Source organism: Thunnus maccoyii, chromosome 6, assembly GCF_910596095.1.
Source record: "Thunnus maccoyii chromosome 6, fThuMac1.1, whole genome shotgun sequence".
In the NCBI taxonomy this organism is placed as follows: Eukaryota; Metazoa; Chordata; class Actinopteri; order Scombriformes; family Scombridae; genus Thunnus; species Thunnus maccoyii.
Window position 1 is genome coordinate 612,229 of NC_056538.1, and position 12,770 is coordinate 624,998.

At 41.5% G+C, this 12,770-nt stretch overlaps 1 pseudogene; it reads right to left on the reverse strand.

Moving 5' to 3' along the window:
- Positions 1-7,189: 7,189 nt before the first annotated feature.
- LOC121898866 lies at positions 7,190-8,326 on the reverse strand (annotated as a pseudogene).
- Positions 8,327-12,770: the final 4,444 nt, after the last annotated feature.

Below are 12,770 nucleotides of genomic sequence, written 5' to 3' on the forward strand. Positions count from 1 at the left end.
AACATTAAGTAGACTAAAAGTTAAAAACAAATTTTGGATAATAAGGTATTGTTTTGGTTACATTACTGGAAATAAAGAAATGGAGTGCTCGCTATTTGTTAATTTTACAATTGCTTTATTTTGTCACAGATCAAAAAGGTAAAATACATTTTAAAATTCATCAATAAACTGTAAGCTACAACAAACAAACAAAATAATTAACACATTTAAATAATTCAATAATTGTAGAAAAAGAAAAATTTTGGATAATAACTTGTTTTATATTGACAATAAAGTTGCAATTTGACACTTCTGAACTCCCCATGTTGACAGGCTAAATCAGCAGACAGATCCGAGTTTATGTGAATTGGGGAGCCCTTGTAACACAGCTGGCTTTGGGAGCAGGAGTAATGGAGGTTCATCTCTTTCAGTGGGTAGTGGTGAAAGCAGATGATAATAAGCTGGGGTCGCTGGTTGGGCTGCAGCTTCCAGGCCAAAGAGTGGTGCACTCTCTTGATCACTCGAGCGGAATGGCTTTCCTTTGCCGAAAATAGTTGTGAAGAAGGAAGATATGAACTCCGCGGGGCGTCCCTCCTCCGATCACTTCAAGATACCTATAAATTCTCAAATTCTCCCTCCTTGCATGGTTTTCAAGATCATCCAGCTTGAGTCTTAATGAGGAGTTTGTTGTCTCCAGCAGGGAGCATTTGTGCTTGAGCACTTGAAGCCTGCGTCAGTAAGTGAAGTTCCAATATCAGCAATCTGGGTTGTGTGAGTCACAACCACTTGCCACAGATGGTGGTAATTAGCGTCTTCTCTAACACTGTCTGGGAGAGCTCAGAAGGAGTGCTGGTAGCACTCATGGTAGCCATGCTACCCTCATCGTCACTGCTAGCCTTGTCAGACTTTTCTGCCATCTCATCACTCAAAACAACTTGTGTTTTCTTGTGGTGCGTAGGCATTTCTGGTTTCCAAGCACAATATGTTGGTCAGTAGAACAGTTCTAGTGTTGATAAGCTACTTCTTGAAAGGGTTAAAAAGCATGGAGAGGCTCCAACAACCATCTTCACCGCATGAGGGTCATACTGGAAGTGATCTCCCTATAACTTAATTTAGACCCTGGTTCTGGTTCCTGAAATGCAGGTCGGGTAACTGAATTGGTGGGAAACAGAAAAACCAATAGTAGTATCCACTGTCAAAGTCACACACTCTGTTGATCCATGTACCTCGTTCTCCTGACAAATTTCCTCTTTGCTCCTTACATAAAAGAGCCATAAATCCAAAGGGTCTTGTCAGGAAAATGTCAATTTATGTTGATTTAGGTATTTGAACAAACAACCAGTGCTATTCCTGGCTCTATGGATACACCACTTTGGACCAGACTGAAACATCTATTGGATGGATTGTCATGAAATTTGGTACAGACATTCACGTACTGCACTGGAGGAACTGTTGTCACTTTGGTTTATGAAGACCTATATGCAAAATGAAAGAAATTCCCATCAGCCTCATTTGTGTTTAAGGAAATTTTATTATAAACTAGGATGATTAACATGGTAAAAATAAAAATAAAAACATCTGCATTTTAGCATTGTTATTGTGCACATGTTAGCATACTGATGTTAGCATTTAGCCTAAAACATTGTAGTACCTAAGTACAGCCTCACAGAGCTAACATGTTTCTTTATTTGCTCGTGTTTTATTTATTTGCTGAGTTTGTTTCTCTAAATGTGACGTGTTTTGTCAAAGTGGTGAAGATGTGTTCTTTCTTTAGCTGTCAGCCACCGTTGTGTTCAGTGTGAAGAACAGATATGTTATACTCAAGCCAGATCCCTACTGAATGCCATTAATGGCTGCATATCACTGTACACTGTACATATCACAAATACACTCACACATAGAATGGAGAAGAGTGCTAATGAGGTCAGGTCTGTAGCAAGAGAAGTCATCTTCAATCGAGCAAGCAGCTGCCCACACCGCACACACACACACACACGCTTGCGCGCAGACACACGCCCCAAAATGTATCTCTGCTGGCTGAAAACAAACACACTCCTGCATGCGTCTCACATACTGCACCTGTGTATGTTTCCCTGCAGCCACCAATAGCTCTATTACATAATGACTATGCCAGGAGCATACAAACACACTCCCCCCCATACAACACATATACAACTACTGTAAATTCTCAAAATGTGTCTGGCAACCTAACTTACTTCAGTGTCAGTGAGAACCAGGGGGTTCATTTAGCAAGCCAGCATACTCACATTTTTCTGGGTAAACTGTGACTACTCCACGCGTAGAATGTGATTCATTAATTTCTTCTTGTTTGTGAGAAAGTGCATACATTTAGAGGTACTCAAGACCATGTGTATGAAGAAACTCCTTGTGGTAGAAAAGGAGCTGTTTTCAGACAAACATCAGCCTTGTGTGGAGATACGCAGCCCTCTCGGTGCAGTGGGGGTGCTAATGCAGAGGGCTCTGGCAAAAACGCAGAGTTGTCCAGCAAAACTTATTATTATCATTAGGGCCCGAGCACTGAGCTGTGATTTGAAGGAATTCTTTTTCTTCTTCTTTTTATTCTTCTTCCAAAACAAATGCATTTTTACAGCAACATAACATCACCTAGCAAAGCCTACATTCAAGGTAGCCTACTTTTTAATGTGAACGCCCTAGTTCTGCTGTTTACCTCACAATTGTCACAATGAAAGATAAGATAGTTTTAAAACTACTCTGCAGTGTTTTGGCATCTGATAAGCCATCAAATTCATGGATCTGTTACTAAAACTAGACTTCATGGATCATATATATATATATATATATATATATATATATATGTATGTATGTGTGTGTGTGTGTGTGTGTGTATATATATATATATATATATATATACATATAAGGTTTTTTTTTTTATATGAGGACAGGAGGAAAACCAACATGGAATCTTACAACAAACCGCATTAAACTATAACTAAACTATAACTAGAGAAAAACTATAATTCACCTGATGAAATCGGAGGGGTCTGGGGCAATTTCATATGCCAATAAAACAATTTGCTTTCAAAAACAAAAACCCCTGAGTGGTGAAAAGGCTGCTTATTTAAAGACATTTAGCATATACATATTGTTTCTAAACAAAGAAGTACCACAGAGTTTATAATCTGATACAGATACAGATCAGTGCTGAATACAAGAAAGATTGAACACTAAAAACATTCACAGATCTAAAAGTGTAGGTTCACAGTAAAAAATTACTTTAAGATTCTTACTCAATATGCAGCTCAGCTTAAAAATGAACTGAAAGAAATGTCACAACAAGCAGCCAGACCTCCTGCACACTCATTCACAAATCACACTCATCAACAGGTGACTGAACAGACACTCAATTAGCTCACTGTAACTTCAACAAGCAAACTACCTACAGCACATTATATGATCTCTACTGCATTCTTGTTAAGGAGATAAATTCACACAACATCCACAGAGAGATTTAACCATTAGAGATGAAATTAGAGACCAAAGAGACAGAGAGAGAGAAGCTGTATCTGACTCATGTTATCTGATGTCTACTTCTTTCTGTCATGAAGATGAAGTATCCATGTCATAACGTCCATTTGTGGCTTTCGGTCATCTTGTTTGTGCCGCATTCGACACTATTGACCATCAAATCCTTTTGCAGAGACTGGAACGTTTAATTGGCATTAAAGGAACTGCATTAAGCTGGTTTCAGTCCTATTTATCAGACCGATTTCAGTTTGGACATGTTAATGATGAATTCTCCATGTAGGCAAAAGTTAGACACCGAGTTCCACAAGGTTCTATACTTGCACCAATACTATTCACCTTGTATATGCTTCCTTTAGGTAATATTATCAGGAAACACTCCATAAGTTTTCATTGTTATGCAGATGATACCCAACTATATTTATCAATGAAGCCTGATGAAACCAATCAATTAAACAAACTCCAAGCATGCCTTAAGGACAAGACCTGGATGGCCTGCAATTTTCTACTACTAACCTCAGATAAAACTGAAGTTATTGTGTTTGGCCCTAAACACCTTAAAAACACATTATCTAATGATATAGCTACTCTGGATGGCATTACCCTGGCCTCCAGCACCACCGTAAGGAATATGGGAGTTATCTTTGATCAGGATATGTCCTTTAACTCCCACATAAATCAAATTTCAAAGACTGCCTTTTTTCACTTACGTAATATCGTAAAAATCAGGCACATCCTGTCCCAAAAAGATGCAGAAAAACTAGTCCACGCATTTGTTACTTCTAGGCTGGATTATTACAATTCCTTATCATTAGGCTGCCCTAACAAGTCTCTAAAGACTCTCCAGCTGGTCCAGAATGCAGCTGCATGTGTACTGACAAAAACTAGAAAAAGAGACCACATTTCTCCCATTTTAGCTTCGCTACATTGGCTTCCTGTAAAATCTAGAATAGAATTTAAAATCCTTCTCCTAACTTACAAAGCCCTTAATGGTCAGACACCATCATATCTTGAAGAGCTCATAGTACCATATTATCCCACTAGAACACTGCGCTCCCAGAATGCAGGCTTACTGGTGGTTCCTACAGTCTTTAAAAGTAGAATGGGAGGCAGAGCCTTCAGTTATCAGGCTCCTCTCTTGTGGAACCATCTTCCAGATTTGGTCCGGGGTGCAGACACCCTCTCTGTGTTTAAGAGTAGGCTTAAAACTTTCCTTTTTGATAAATCTTATAGTTAGGGCCGACCAGGCTCACCTTGGATCAGCCCTTAGTTATGCTGCTATAGGCCTAGACTGCTGGGGGACTTCCCATGATGCACTGAGCCTCTCTCCTCCTCCTCCTCTCCATCTGTATGCATTCATGTAACATCAATGCATGTCACTAACTTTGCTTCTTCCCCAGAATTTTTTGTGCTTTCTCATCTCGCAGGAAACCCTGGGTTGCAGGCCGAGCCTTCGCGGTCCTTCGCAGTCCTGTTGGCATCCTTCCCTGGCTGTTGCTACTGCTGTTGCTGCTGTTACTGTTATTGTTATGATTGTTGTTATTCTGCCCCCCCCCTCCCCCTTTCCCTCTTTCTTTCTCTCTCTCAATCCAACCGGTCAAAGCAGATGGCTGCCCACCAAGAACCGGGTTCTGCTTGAGGTTTCTACCTGTTAAAGGGGAGTTTTTCCTTACCACTGTCGCCAAGTGCTTGCTCATGGGGGAATTGTTGGGTCTCTGTAAATTAAAGAGTACAGTCTTGACCTGGGGTCCGTTTCACAAAGCAGGTTCAACAAACTCTTAGTCTAATCCTGAACTCTGAGTTGATCTACTCTGAGATAGGAAACCCTGAGTTTCCGGTTCCAGAACAGCTGATTTGAGTCAGTTCAATCAACTCGGAGTAGTTTCACCTTGAGTTAAGCGCGTGCACCACAACTATAAAAAGCCAGCATCAATGGAGCCCCAATTCGACGAGTCACCATGGCAAAGGGGAAGAGGAGGGCGGTGTTTTTTACCCCGCTGGAATCTTAATGCGCTCATATGGCGAGTTTCAACACATTTTCAAAAAGAAGTGCAACACTGCTGCAGCTGCGAAAGAGACGGAGACGGCGTGGGAGAAAATTGCTGCTCGGGTCAATGCGTAAGTTTATATGTAGTCCTTTGCAATCACAATAATACAGGGGGAAACTGCTTGAATGGTATAGCCTATTAATTTCTTTCATTTAGGTGCAATCCGGCTGGGGAGAAGCGCACTTGGCAGCAGCTCAAGATGAAATATAAAAACATTGTTCAAACAGGTAAGACCTCAGCATAATCTCATGGGGGTACCTCATTTTCATCATGTTTTACATTGTTAAGTAAATATTAAGTGGCTGTTTGACTGCAGTTTTATCCCCAACATAACGCTGGTTTCACAAACACAAATGTCTTCTCATCCATATCATGTTCTATTAAATAATTAAGCGTATTTAAACTAACACAGACTTCTACTCAGCCAACAGAAAGAAGGCAGATGCCCGTAAAACGGGTGGTGGCCCAGCACCACCACCTCTAATGGAGGCAGAGGAGCTGGCCCTAAGCCAGAATTTAGGAAGGCCAGTGGCTGAGGGAATCCCTGGAGGGAGCTCATCCTCTGAGCCCACCCCCCAAGACACAAGTGCCTTTATAAAATGTAGTCTGCCTAGGCTTATATATCTTTTTTTAGCCTATTCATACAAATATTTATTTCCCTTTCATGTCTTTTTTTTTCTTTTTTCCCAACAGATTCTGATGGTGCTATATGCCTGGTGGATCCCCCTCGCGCCACAACAGACCTTGTAACTGTAAGTAGGCAATACTCCAAAGATTTTGCCAAATGGTAGTTTAAGTATACTGAAACATATCACTCATCTAGGATGAAGAGGACGAGGAAACTGTCTGCTGCCTTTACAGAGGGGGATACAGAAAGGCCTATAGAGGTAACATCTTGATATGTTACTGATAGTTCTCTTCCCATTCACATTTCTTACCATTCTGGTGGAAAATAGTGACATTTAGCCTACACTGAAGTATTAACACATTCTCATCCTTTTTAACAGAGCATGGCTGGGCAGCAGCAGCAGGAGGGTCCCTCAACTTCCACTGCACAGATTGACACAGTAAGATAGATGTTCAGTAAACACCAGAGGTTCATTCTGTGGAATTCATGTGCAACTGTATAATTTAATGACCTCCTTATGTATTCCTATGCTTTACAGAATACACCTGCTGAAAAAAATACAGAAAACTGACAAAGAAATGCTGTACTTGGACCACCAGATTAGGAAGGCAGATCTGGAAATTGAAATACTGGAGCACAAGTTAGAGGTGGGTGCATGGTTACAGGTGAATTATGTTAATTATGTTAACGATTTGAATGTTAACTAAACTAGCCTTTGTATTTGTAGGAAATAAAGAAGACCAAATTAAATGTGTATTATGGCTTTATTTGACTGCTGTGGTGGTGACGATGGTGACTTAAACTCTAAAGTGATTATGGCATATGGTGTCTCTGACTGTACTGCTGTCCTGGATAGCTGGCAGGTGGATGGGGTCGTCATCATCAGGGTCTTCAATTTGTAGGACAGGGTGTTGCTCTCCTCTAATAGTGGCAATAATATGAAGAACAACACATGCCACAATAATATCACAGGCCCTCTCAGGGGTCACCCTGAGGTGACATAGGCACTGGAAACGGGCATTCAGCAGGCCTATAGACATCTCCACCCGGGCTCTCGTCCTGCAACGAGTCCGGTTGAAGTTCTGTTGGGGGCCTGGTTCAGGGTCAGGGTAAGGGTCAGCAGCCTGGGTTGGCATGGGTAACCCCTGTCACTCAGCAGAAGGCCATCAAACTCTCCTGTAATGTATAGTGAATACATTAGTGTATTAAAGGAGGGAGACAAGTGAATTATATTGTGCAAATCTTTAGGCTATGCTTACCACGTTGCAGTCTGTTGCTCAGGTTAGACTCACGATATATCCTCGAGTCATGAACAGACCCAGGCCACTTGGCCTCCACATTAGAAATGATGTATGCAGCATCACATATGATCTTGACAGTGCAGAGAATGACAGATGTTAGTTGAACTTCAATCTACATGTACCTGCACATTTATGCTGTGAATGGACTTCCTATCCACATAATCAGCTTCATTATGTGAGGGAGCCGTGATGGGAATGTGTGTGCCATCTATGCAGCCAATCACACTGGGAAATCCTAAAAGAAATTAAAATGACTAATCCCAGTCTGAGGTTGCAGCACAATGCCATTAACAGAGTATAATTTAAAATTAATTTAACAGATCTCTACATCATTCACCTGCAATCCTGTGGAACTCCTCCTTGATGGCTCTGACAGGTTTGTGTCCAGGGAAAATGACAAAGATGGGTAAAAGCCGTTTCAGGGCGAGGCACACTTTTCTGACTGCCCTGCATACAGTTGCCTTACTCAAGTGCTCAGCATCTCCGACATTATACAAAAAATTTCCATTTGCAAAGAAACACAGTGTGACGCACAATATCTACTGGGATGTGAGGGCATGACTATGATTTGTTATGTTGCAAATGTAAGGATGGATTAGGTTGTGTATGTAGATGATTGACTGTGACGTGAAAGGGTAGCGCTCAAAAAGATAATGGTCTGGAAATGCCAGAACATCTATGCGCGGTCTGATAACTATCTCCCAACAAATAGGCCTATTTAATTCTCTGCGCAGTAATGCTGCACCTTCATCCACGGGATCATTATCAAATGGACATGCCATGATGGTGAAAAAAGTCGCCACCTACTGTGCCTAACTGACTTCTAATATAGCCTACTGATTCTGATTGTTTTAATGATTTTTTTAAATGACAGACGGCAGAACTACGCCAAAACTCGCCTGCTGACTGAATGAATGTGGAAATCAAATGGAGTGTGTGGCTCTGAAAGAGGGCGGAGACAGAGAGAAACTCAAGGTTCATTGAGAAAAACCTGGTCCCAACCAGGTTAGGTTCATAGAGTCTGTTGCTACGGTAACTGACCGAGAGCTTACGTTACCTCTCTCTCTGAAACAGGCTAGAGTTACCCCTCTTTCTCTGGTTTGAGTTATCTCCCTTTTTGAAATGGAAAACTCAGAGTTTTCATCATTTCAGGGTTAACAAACTCTGAGTTTTCACTAAACCTGCTTTGTGAAATGGACCTCCGCTCTATGTGAAAAGTGCCCTGAGATGACTTTTGTTGTGATTTGGCACTCTATAAATAAAGATTGATTGATGATGATTAAATCGATGCAAGAGATCTCGCCCTTTGGAAGACAGCAGGCACCCATCCTCTGCCCACCACTCCCCACCCCACTTCCCCATTTAAATCAGAATTTCAATAATGTATTTTTTCCAAAGAAGAGAGAATTTTTTTATAGATATATAATACTGAGATTTGGTAATGATTTATTTCAACCAAATATTCTTTTTTATATTTTGATCTCCCTCTTGCCTCTCAAAAAATAGAGGAGGAGCAAACTCCTCTGCCTCTATGGACCAGCCTCCACTGATACATACATACATACAGACAGACAGACAGTCAGGCAGGTGACAAATAAAAGGAAAAACCAACATAAAGTGTCTTAGTAAGGTGTTGGGCCACCACATGCCGCCAGAATAGCTTCAGTGTGCCTTGGCATTCTGAGTCTCTGAACTCTACTGGAGGGATGAACACCATTCTTCCAAAAGATAATCCCTCATTTGGTGTTTTGATGATGGTTGGTCCAAAATCTTCCATAGGTGTAAAATTTGGTTGAGATGTGGTGACTGCGAAGACCATAGCATATAATTCATACTCATCAAACCATTCAGTGAGCCCTCATGCCCTATGGATGGGGGCACTGTCATCCTGGAAGAGACCACTCTCATCAGGATAGAAATGTTTCTTCATATGATAAAGTGATCAGAACTCAGACTCAGAACAACTTTGTATTGATTTGCGGTGACCCTTCCCTCTAAGGGGACAAGTGGACCCAAACCATGCCAGCAAAATGCCCCCCAAAGCATAACAAAGCCACCGCAACCCCTCACTGTAGGGGTCAAGCATTCAGACCTGTTCCGCTTTTTCATTTAATTTGTTGTTTAATTTGTTTAACCCGTCTGTACGTCTCACCGGTACCTGAAGCAACACACCTCCACAGATGGGATGGGAATCTTCCATTGATGTAATGACAGCAATATTTAAAGGTCATTACATGTAAATGTGAAAGAAAATCAATATTAGCCACTGTTGTCTGTCCCACAATTCTATTTATAACAAAGAGTGTGTGAGGGGTTAATTGACACTTAGAAGGTTGTAAATGTTTACTATTTTAGTATTTCCTACATATCATTTTGTATTGTTTATAAGTTATATTATAAGTTATATTTTTGTAGGTATATTTCCATTTCATTAGGGCCCAAGCACAGAACGGCGCGAAGGCCCTATTGTAATTCAAGGAATTCTTCTCTATTATTAGGGCCCCAGCACTGAGAGTGCAAAGGTCCTCTTGTTCCTGAAAGGATTATTATTATTATTAGGGCCCGAGCACCAAGTGGTGCGAAGGCCGTATTGGATCTGAAGGAATTCTTCTTCTTCTTCTTTTTATTCTTCTTCCAAAACAAACACAGCCTAAACGTGCATGAAAAGTTATTAAACTTTGCACATACATCAGAAGTGGTACTGTATCCCCTGCGACGTTTCACCGACATGCACAGAAATCGGTACACACATGTATCATGACAAGACGCACAAAAAAGTCTGTTGGAGCAAAACCATAAACCCAACAGGAAGTCAGCCATTTTGAATTAAGTGACCATTTTGGGTGATTTGCATGCTTTGTATTTTAATGAGCTCCTCCTACAGATTTCATCAGATTGACTTCAAAATTTGTGTGTGTCATTTAGACACAGTATGTGATCAAATGTTATTTAAATCATGAGTTTTCACTGAATGCCCTTGCCGTGGCGATGCAGCGAATTTCAATTCCTTATAACTCCAACATACATTGTCGAATCTTCCCAAAATGTCTCATGTTTCATGAGGGTCCCATCCTGAAGACATCTATGTGTCAATATTGAGACCTACTCATAGCGCCACCTACTGGCGACAGGAAGTTACATGTTCTGTACTTTTACGAGCGGTGCCAAGCAGGATGAACAGACCCACCTGAAATTTGGTCAGAAAAGCTTCAAGTCTTTGGTGATTCCATTTGGTGAAAATGGTGAGTTTTCACTGGACGTCTTTGCTGTGGTGGTGCAGTGAATTTCTATGTTTTGCCATGAACAAACAAAGTGTTATAACTTGACTCTGCAAGATTAGATCTTTTCCAAATTTCCCATGCTTGATAAGGGTCCTGGTCTGAGGGCAAGTACAGGCTCATATTGAGTCATAGTCCTAGTGCCACCTACTGGCAACAGGAAGTCTTAAGTGCCACTCTTTTGCTAAGTACTCCTAGCGGGTTAGCTAGAAACACATAAAATTTGGTCAGCCAAGGTGTAAGACCTTGATGATGATAAGTCCTGAAGCTTTTGAGTTTTTATCTCATCTCTCAAGGCTGTTGCCATGGCAACACATTGTTCGCCACAAAATACGAAGCTGTTTTTACGGGGCTAGACACGCTTGAGAACTCACAAAACTTTGCACACACATGACAGCTCTTAAAGTCTGTAATATTGTATAGGTGGCGGGCATGGGTGTGGCAGAATGGCTCGACAGCACCCCCTACAATATTTCAACGAAGCAGCCCTGCGCCACGTTAAACCTACATGTACAGAAATTGGTACACACATGTATCATGCCAGGGCGCACAAAAAAGTCTCTTGGACCCATAGCTTACACCCAACAGGAAGTCAGCCATTTTGAGCACAAGTACTAAATTTTGGCGATTTTGCATGCCTTGTATTTTAACGAACTCCTCCTACAGAATTCATCATAACAACTTCAAAATCAGTGTGTCATCTAGACTAGTTTGTAATCAAAAGTTATCAAAATCTTGAGTTTTCACTGAACACCCTTGCCGTGGTGACGCAGCAAACTTTGACGTTTCGCCATGAAGCAGGAAGTTGCTGTAGCTTGAATGTACACTGTCCAACCTTCACCAAATTTCTGATGCTTGATAAGAACCCTGTCCTGAACACATCTGGGCGGCTGTGGCTCAGGAGGTAGAGCGGGTCGTCCACTGATCGGCGGTTCGATTCCCGGCTCCTCCACTCCACATGCTGATGTTTCCTTGGGCAAGACACTTAACCCCAAATTGCTCCTGATGGCTGTGCCATCAGTGTATGAATGTGTGTGACTGATGGGCAGGGTGGGACATTGCATGGTAGCCCCTGTACCCATTCAGCGTGTGAATGGGTGAATGTGATTCGTAGTGTAAAAAGTGCTTTGAGTGGTCGGAAGACTAGAAAGGCGCTATACAAGTACAGTCCATTTACCTTTTACATCTACATGTCAATATTGAGTCATAGTCATAGCACCACCGACTGACAACTTGAAGTCAGCTTTACATGACAAACATCATCTGATTCACATGAAATTTTCAAAGTATGGTCTACAGTTGATATACAGCAACATGATGTTTACCTAATGGGTGTTCTCTAGCACCACATAGTGGACACAGGAAATGATATTTAACTCTTTCACAACTCTTTCTGAACACATCTGCATGCCTGCAATAAAACCCCTCAACTGTGCCGAACCCCGACGTGTGCAAGGGTGCGAGGGCCCAATCATTGCTGCTTGCAGCTTTAATTGATTTAGATTATTAAGGGTGCTATTTCCGATATTTCCACACTCTATAATGTTAGATTTTCAAGCATCTGCTCATGCAGTACTCTGTGCGTGCATCCGCACCTCTTCAGTTTGTGCTAGACATCACTGGATTCAATGCAAAATAGTACACTGGGTTCCATGGACAAAACTTATTTATTCATTAATTCATTTTTCTAATTTACTGATTTGTTTTTTTTGAGGGGTGGAGGGGTGGTATCTGTATGTGTATGTATTTGCATGTGTGTGTATGCATGTATATCTATATATATATATATATATGTAAAAAGTAAAGAAATAAAGAGGAATAAGTGGGGAAAAACTTTACAGGAGGCTAAGGCTGCATTCACACCAAATCAGGCGGTGCGGTGAAAACACCAGTCGTCCCATTCATTTGAATGAGGGTAGTGTGGCTCGGGTGCGGTCATTTTGGTCGCTGCGGCGCCGCACCAGACTGCGGCCGGAAAGTTGAGCCAGAGTCAAATTTTGGAGAAACTCAACCCGAAGTCACTGCGGTGGCC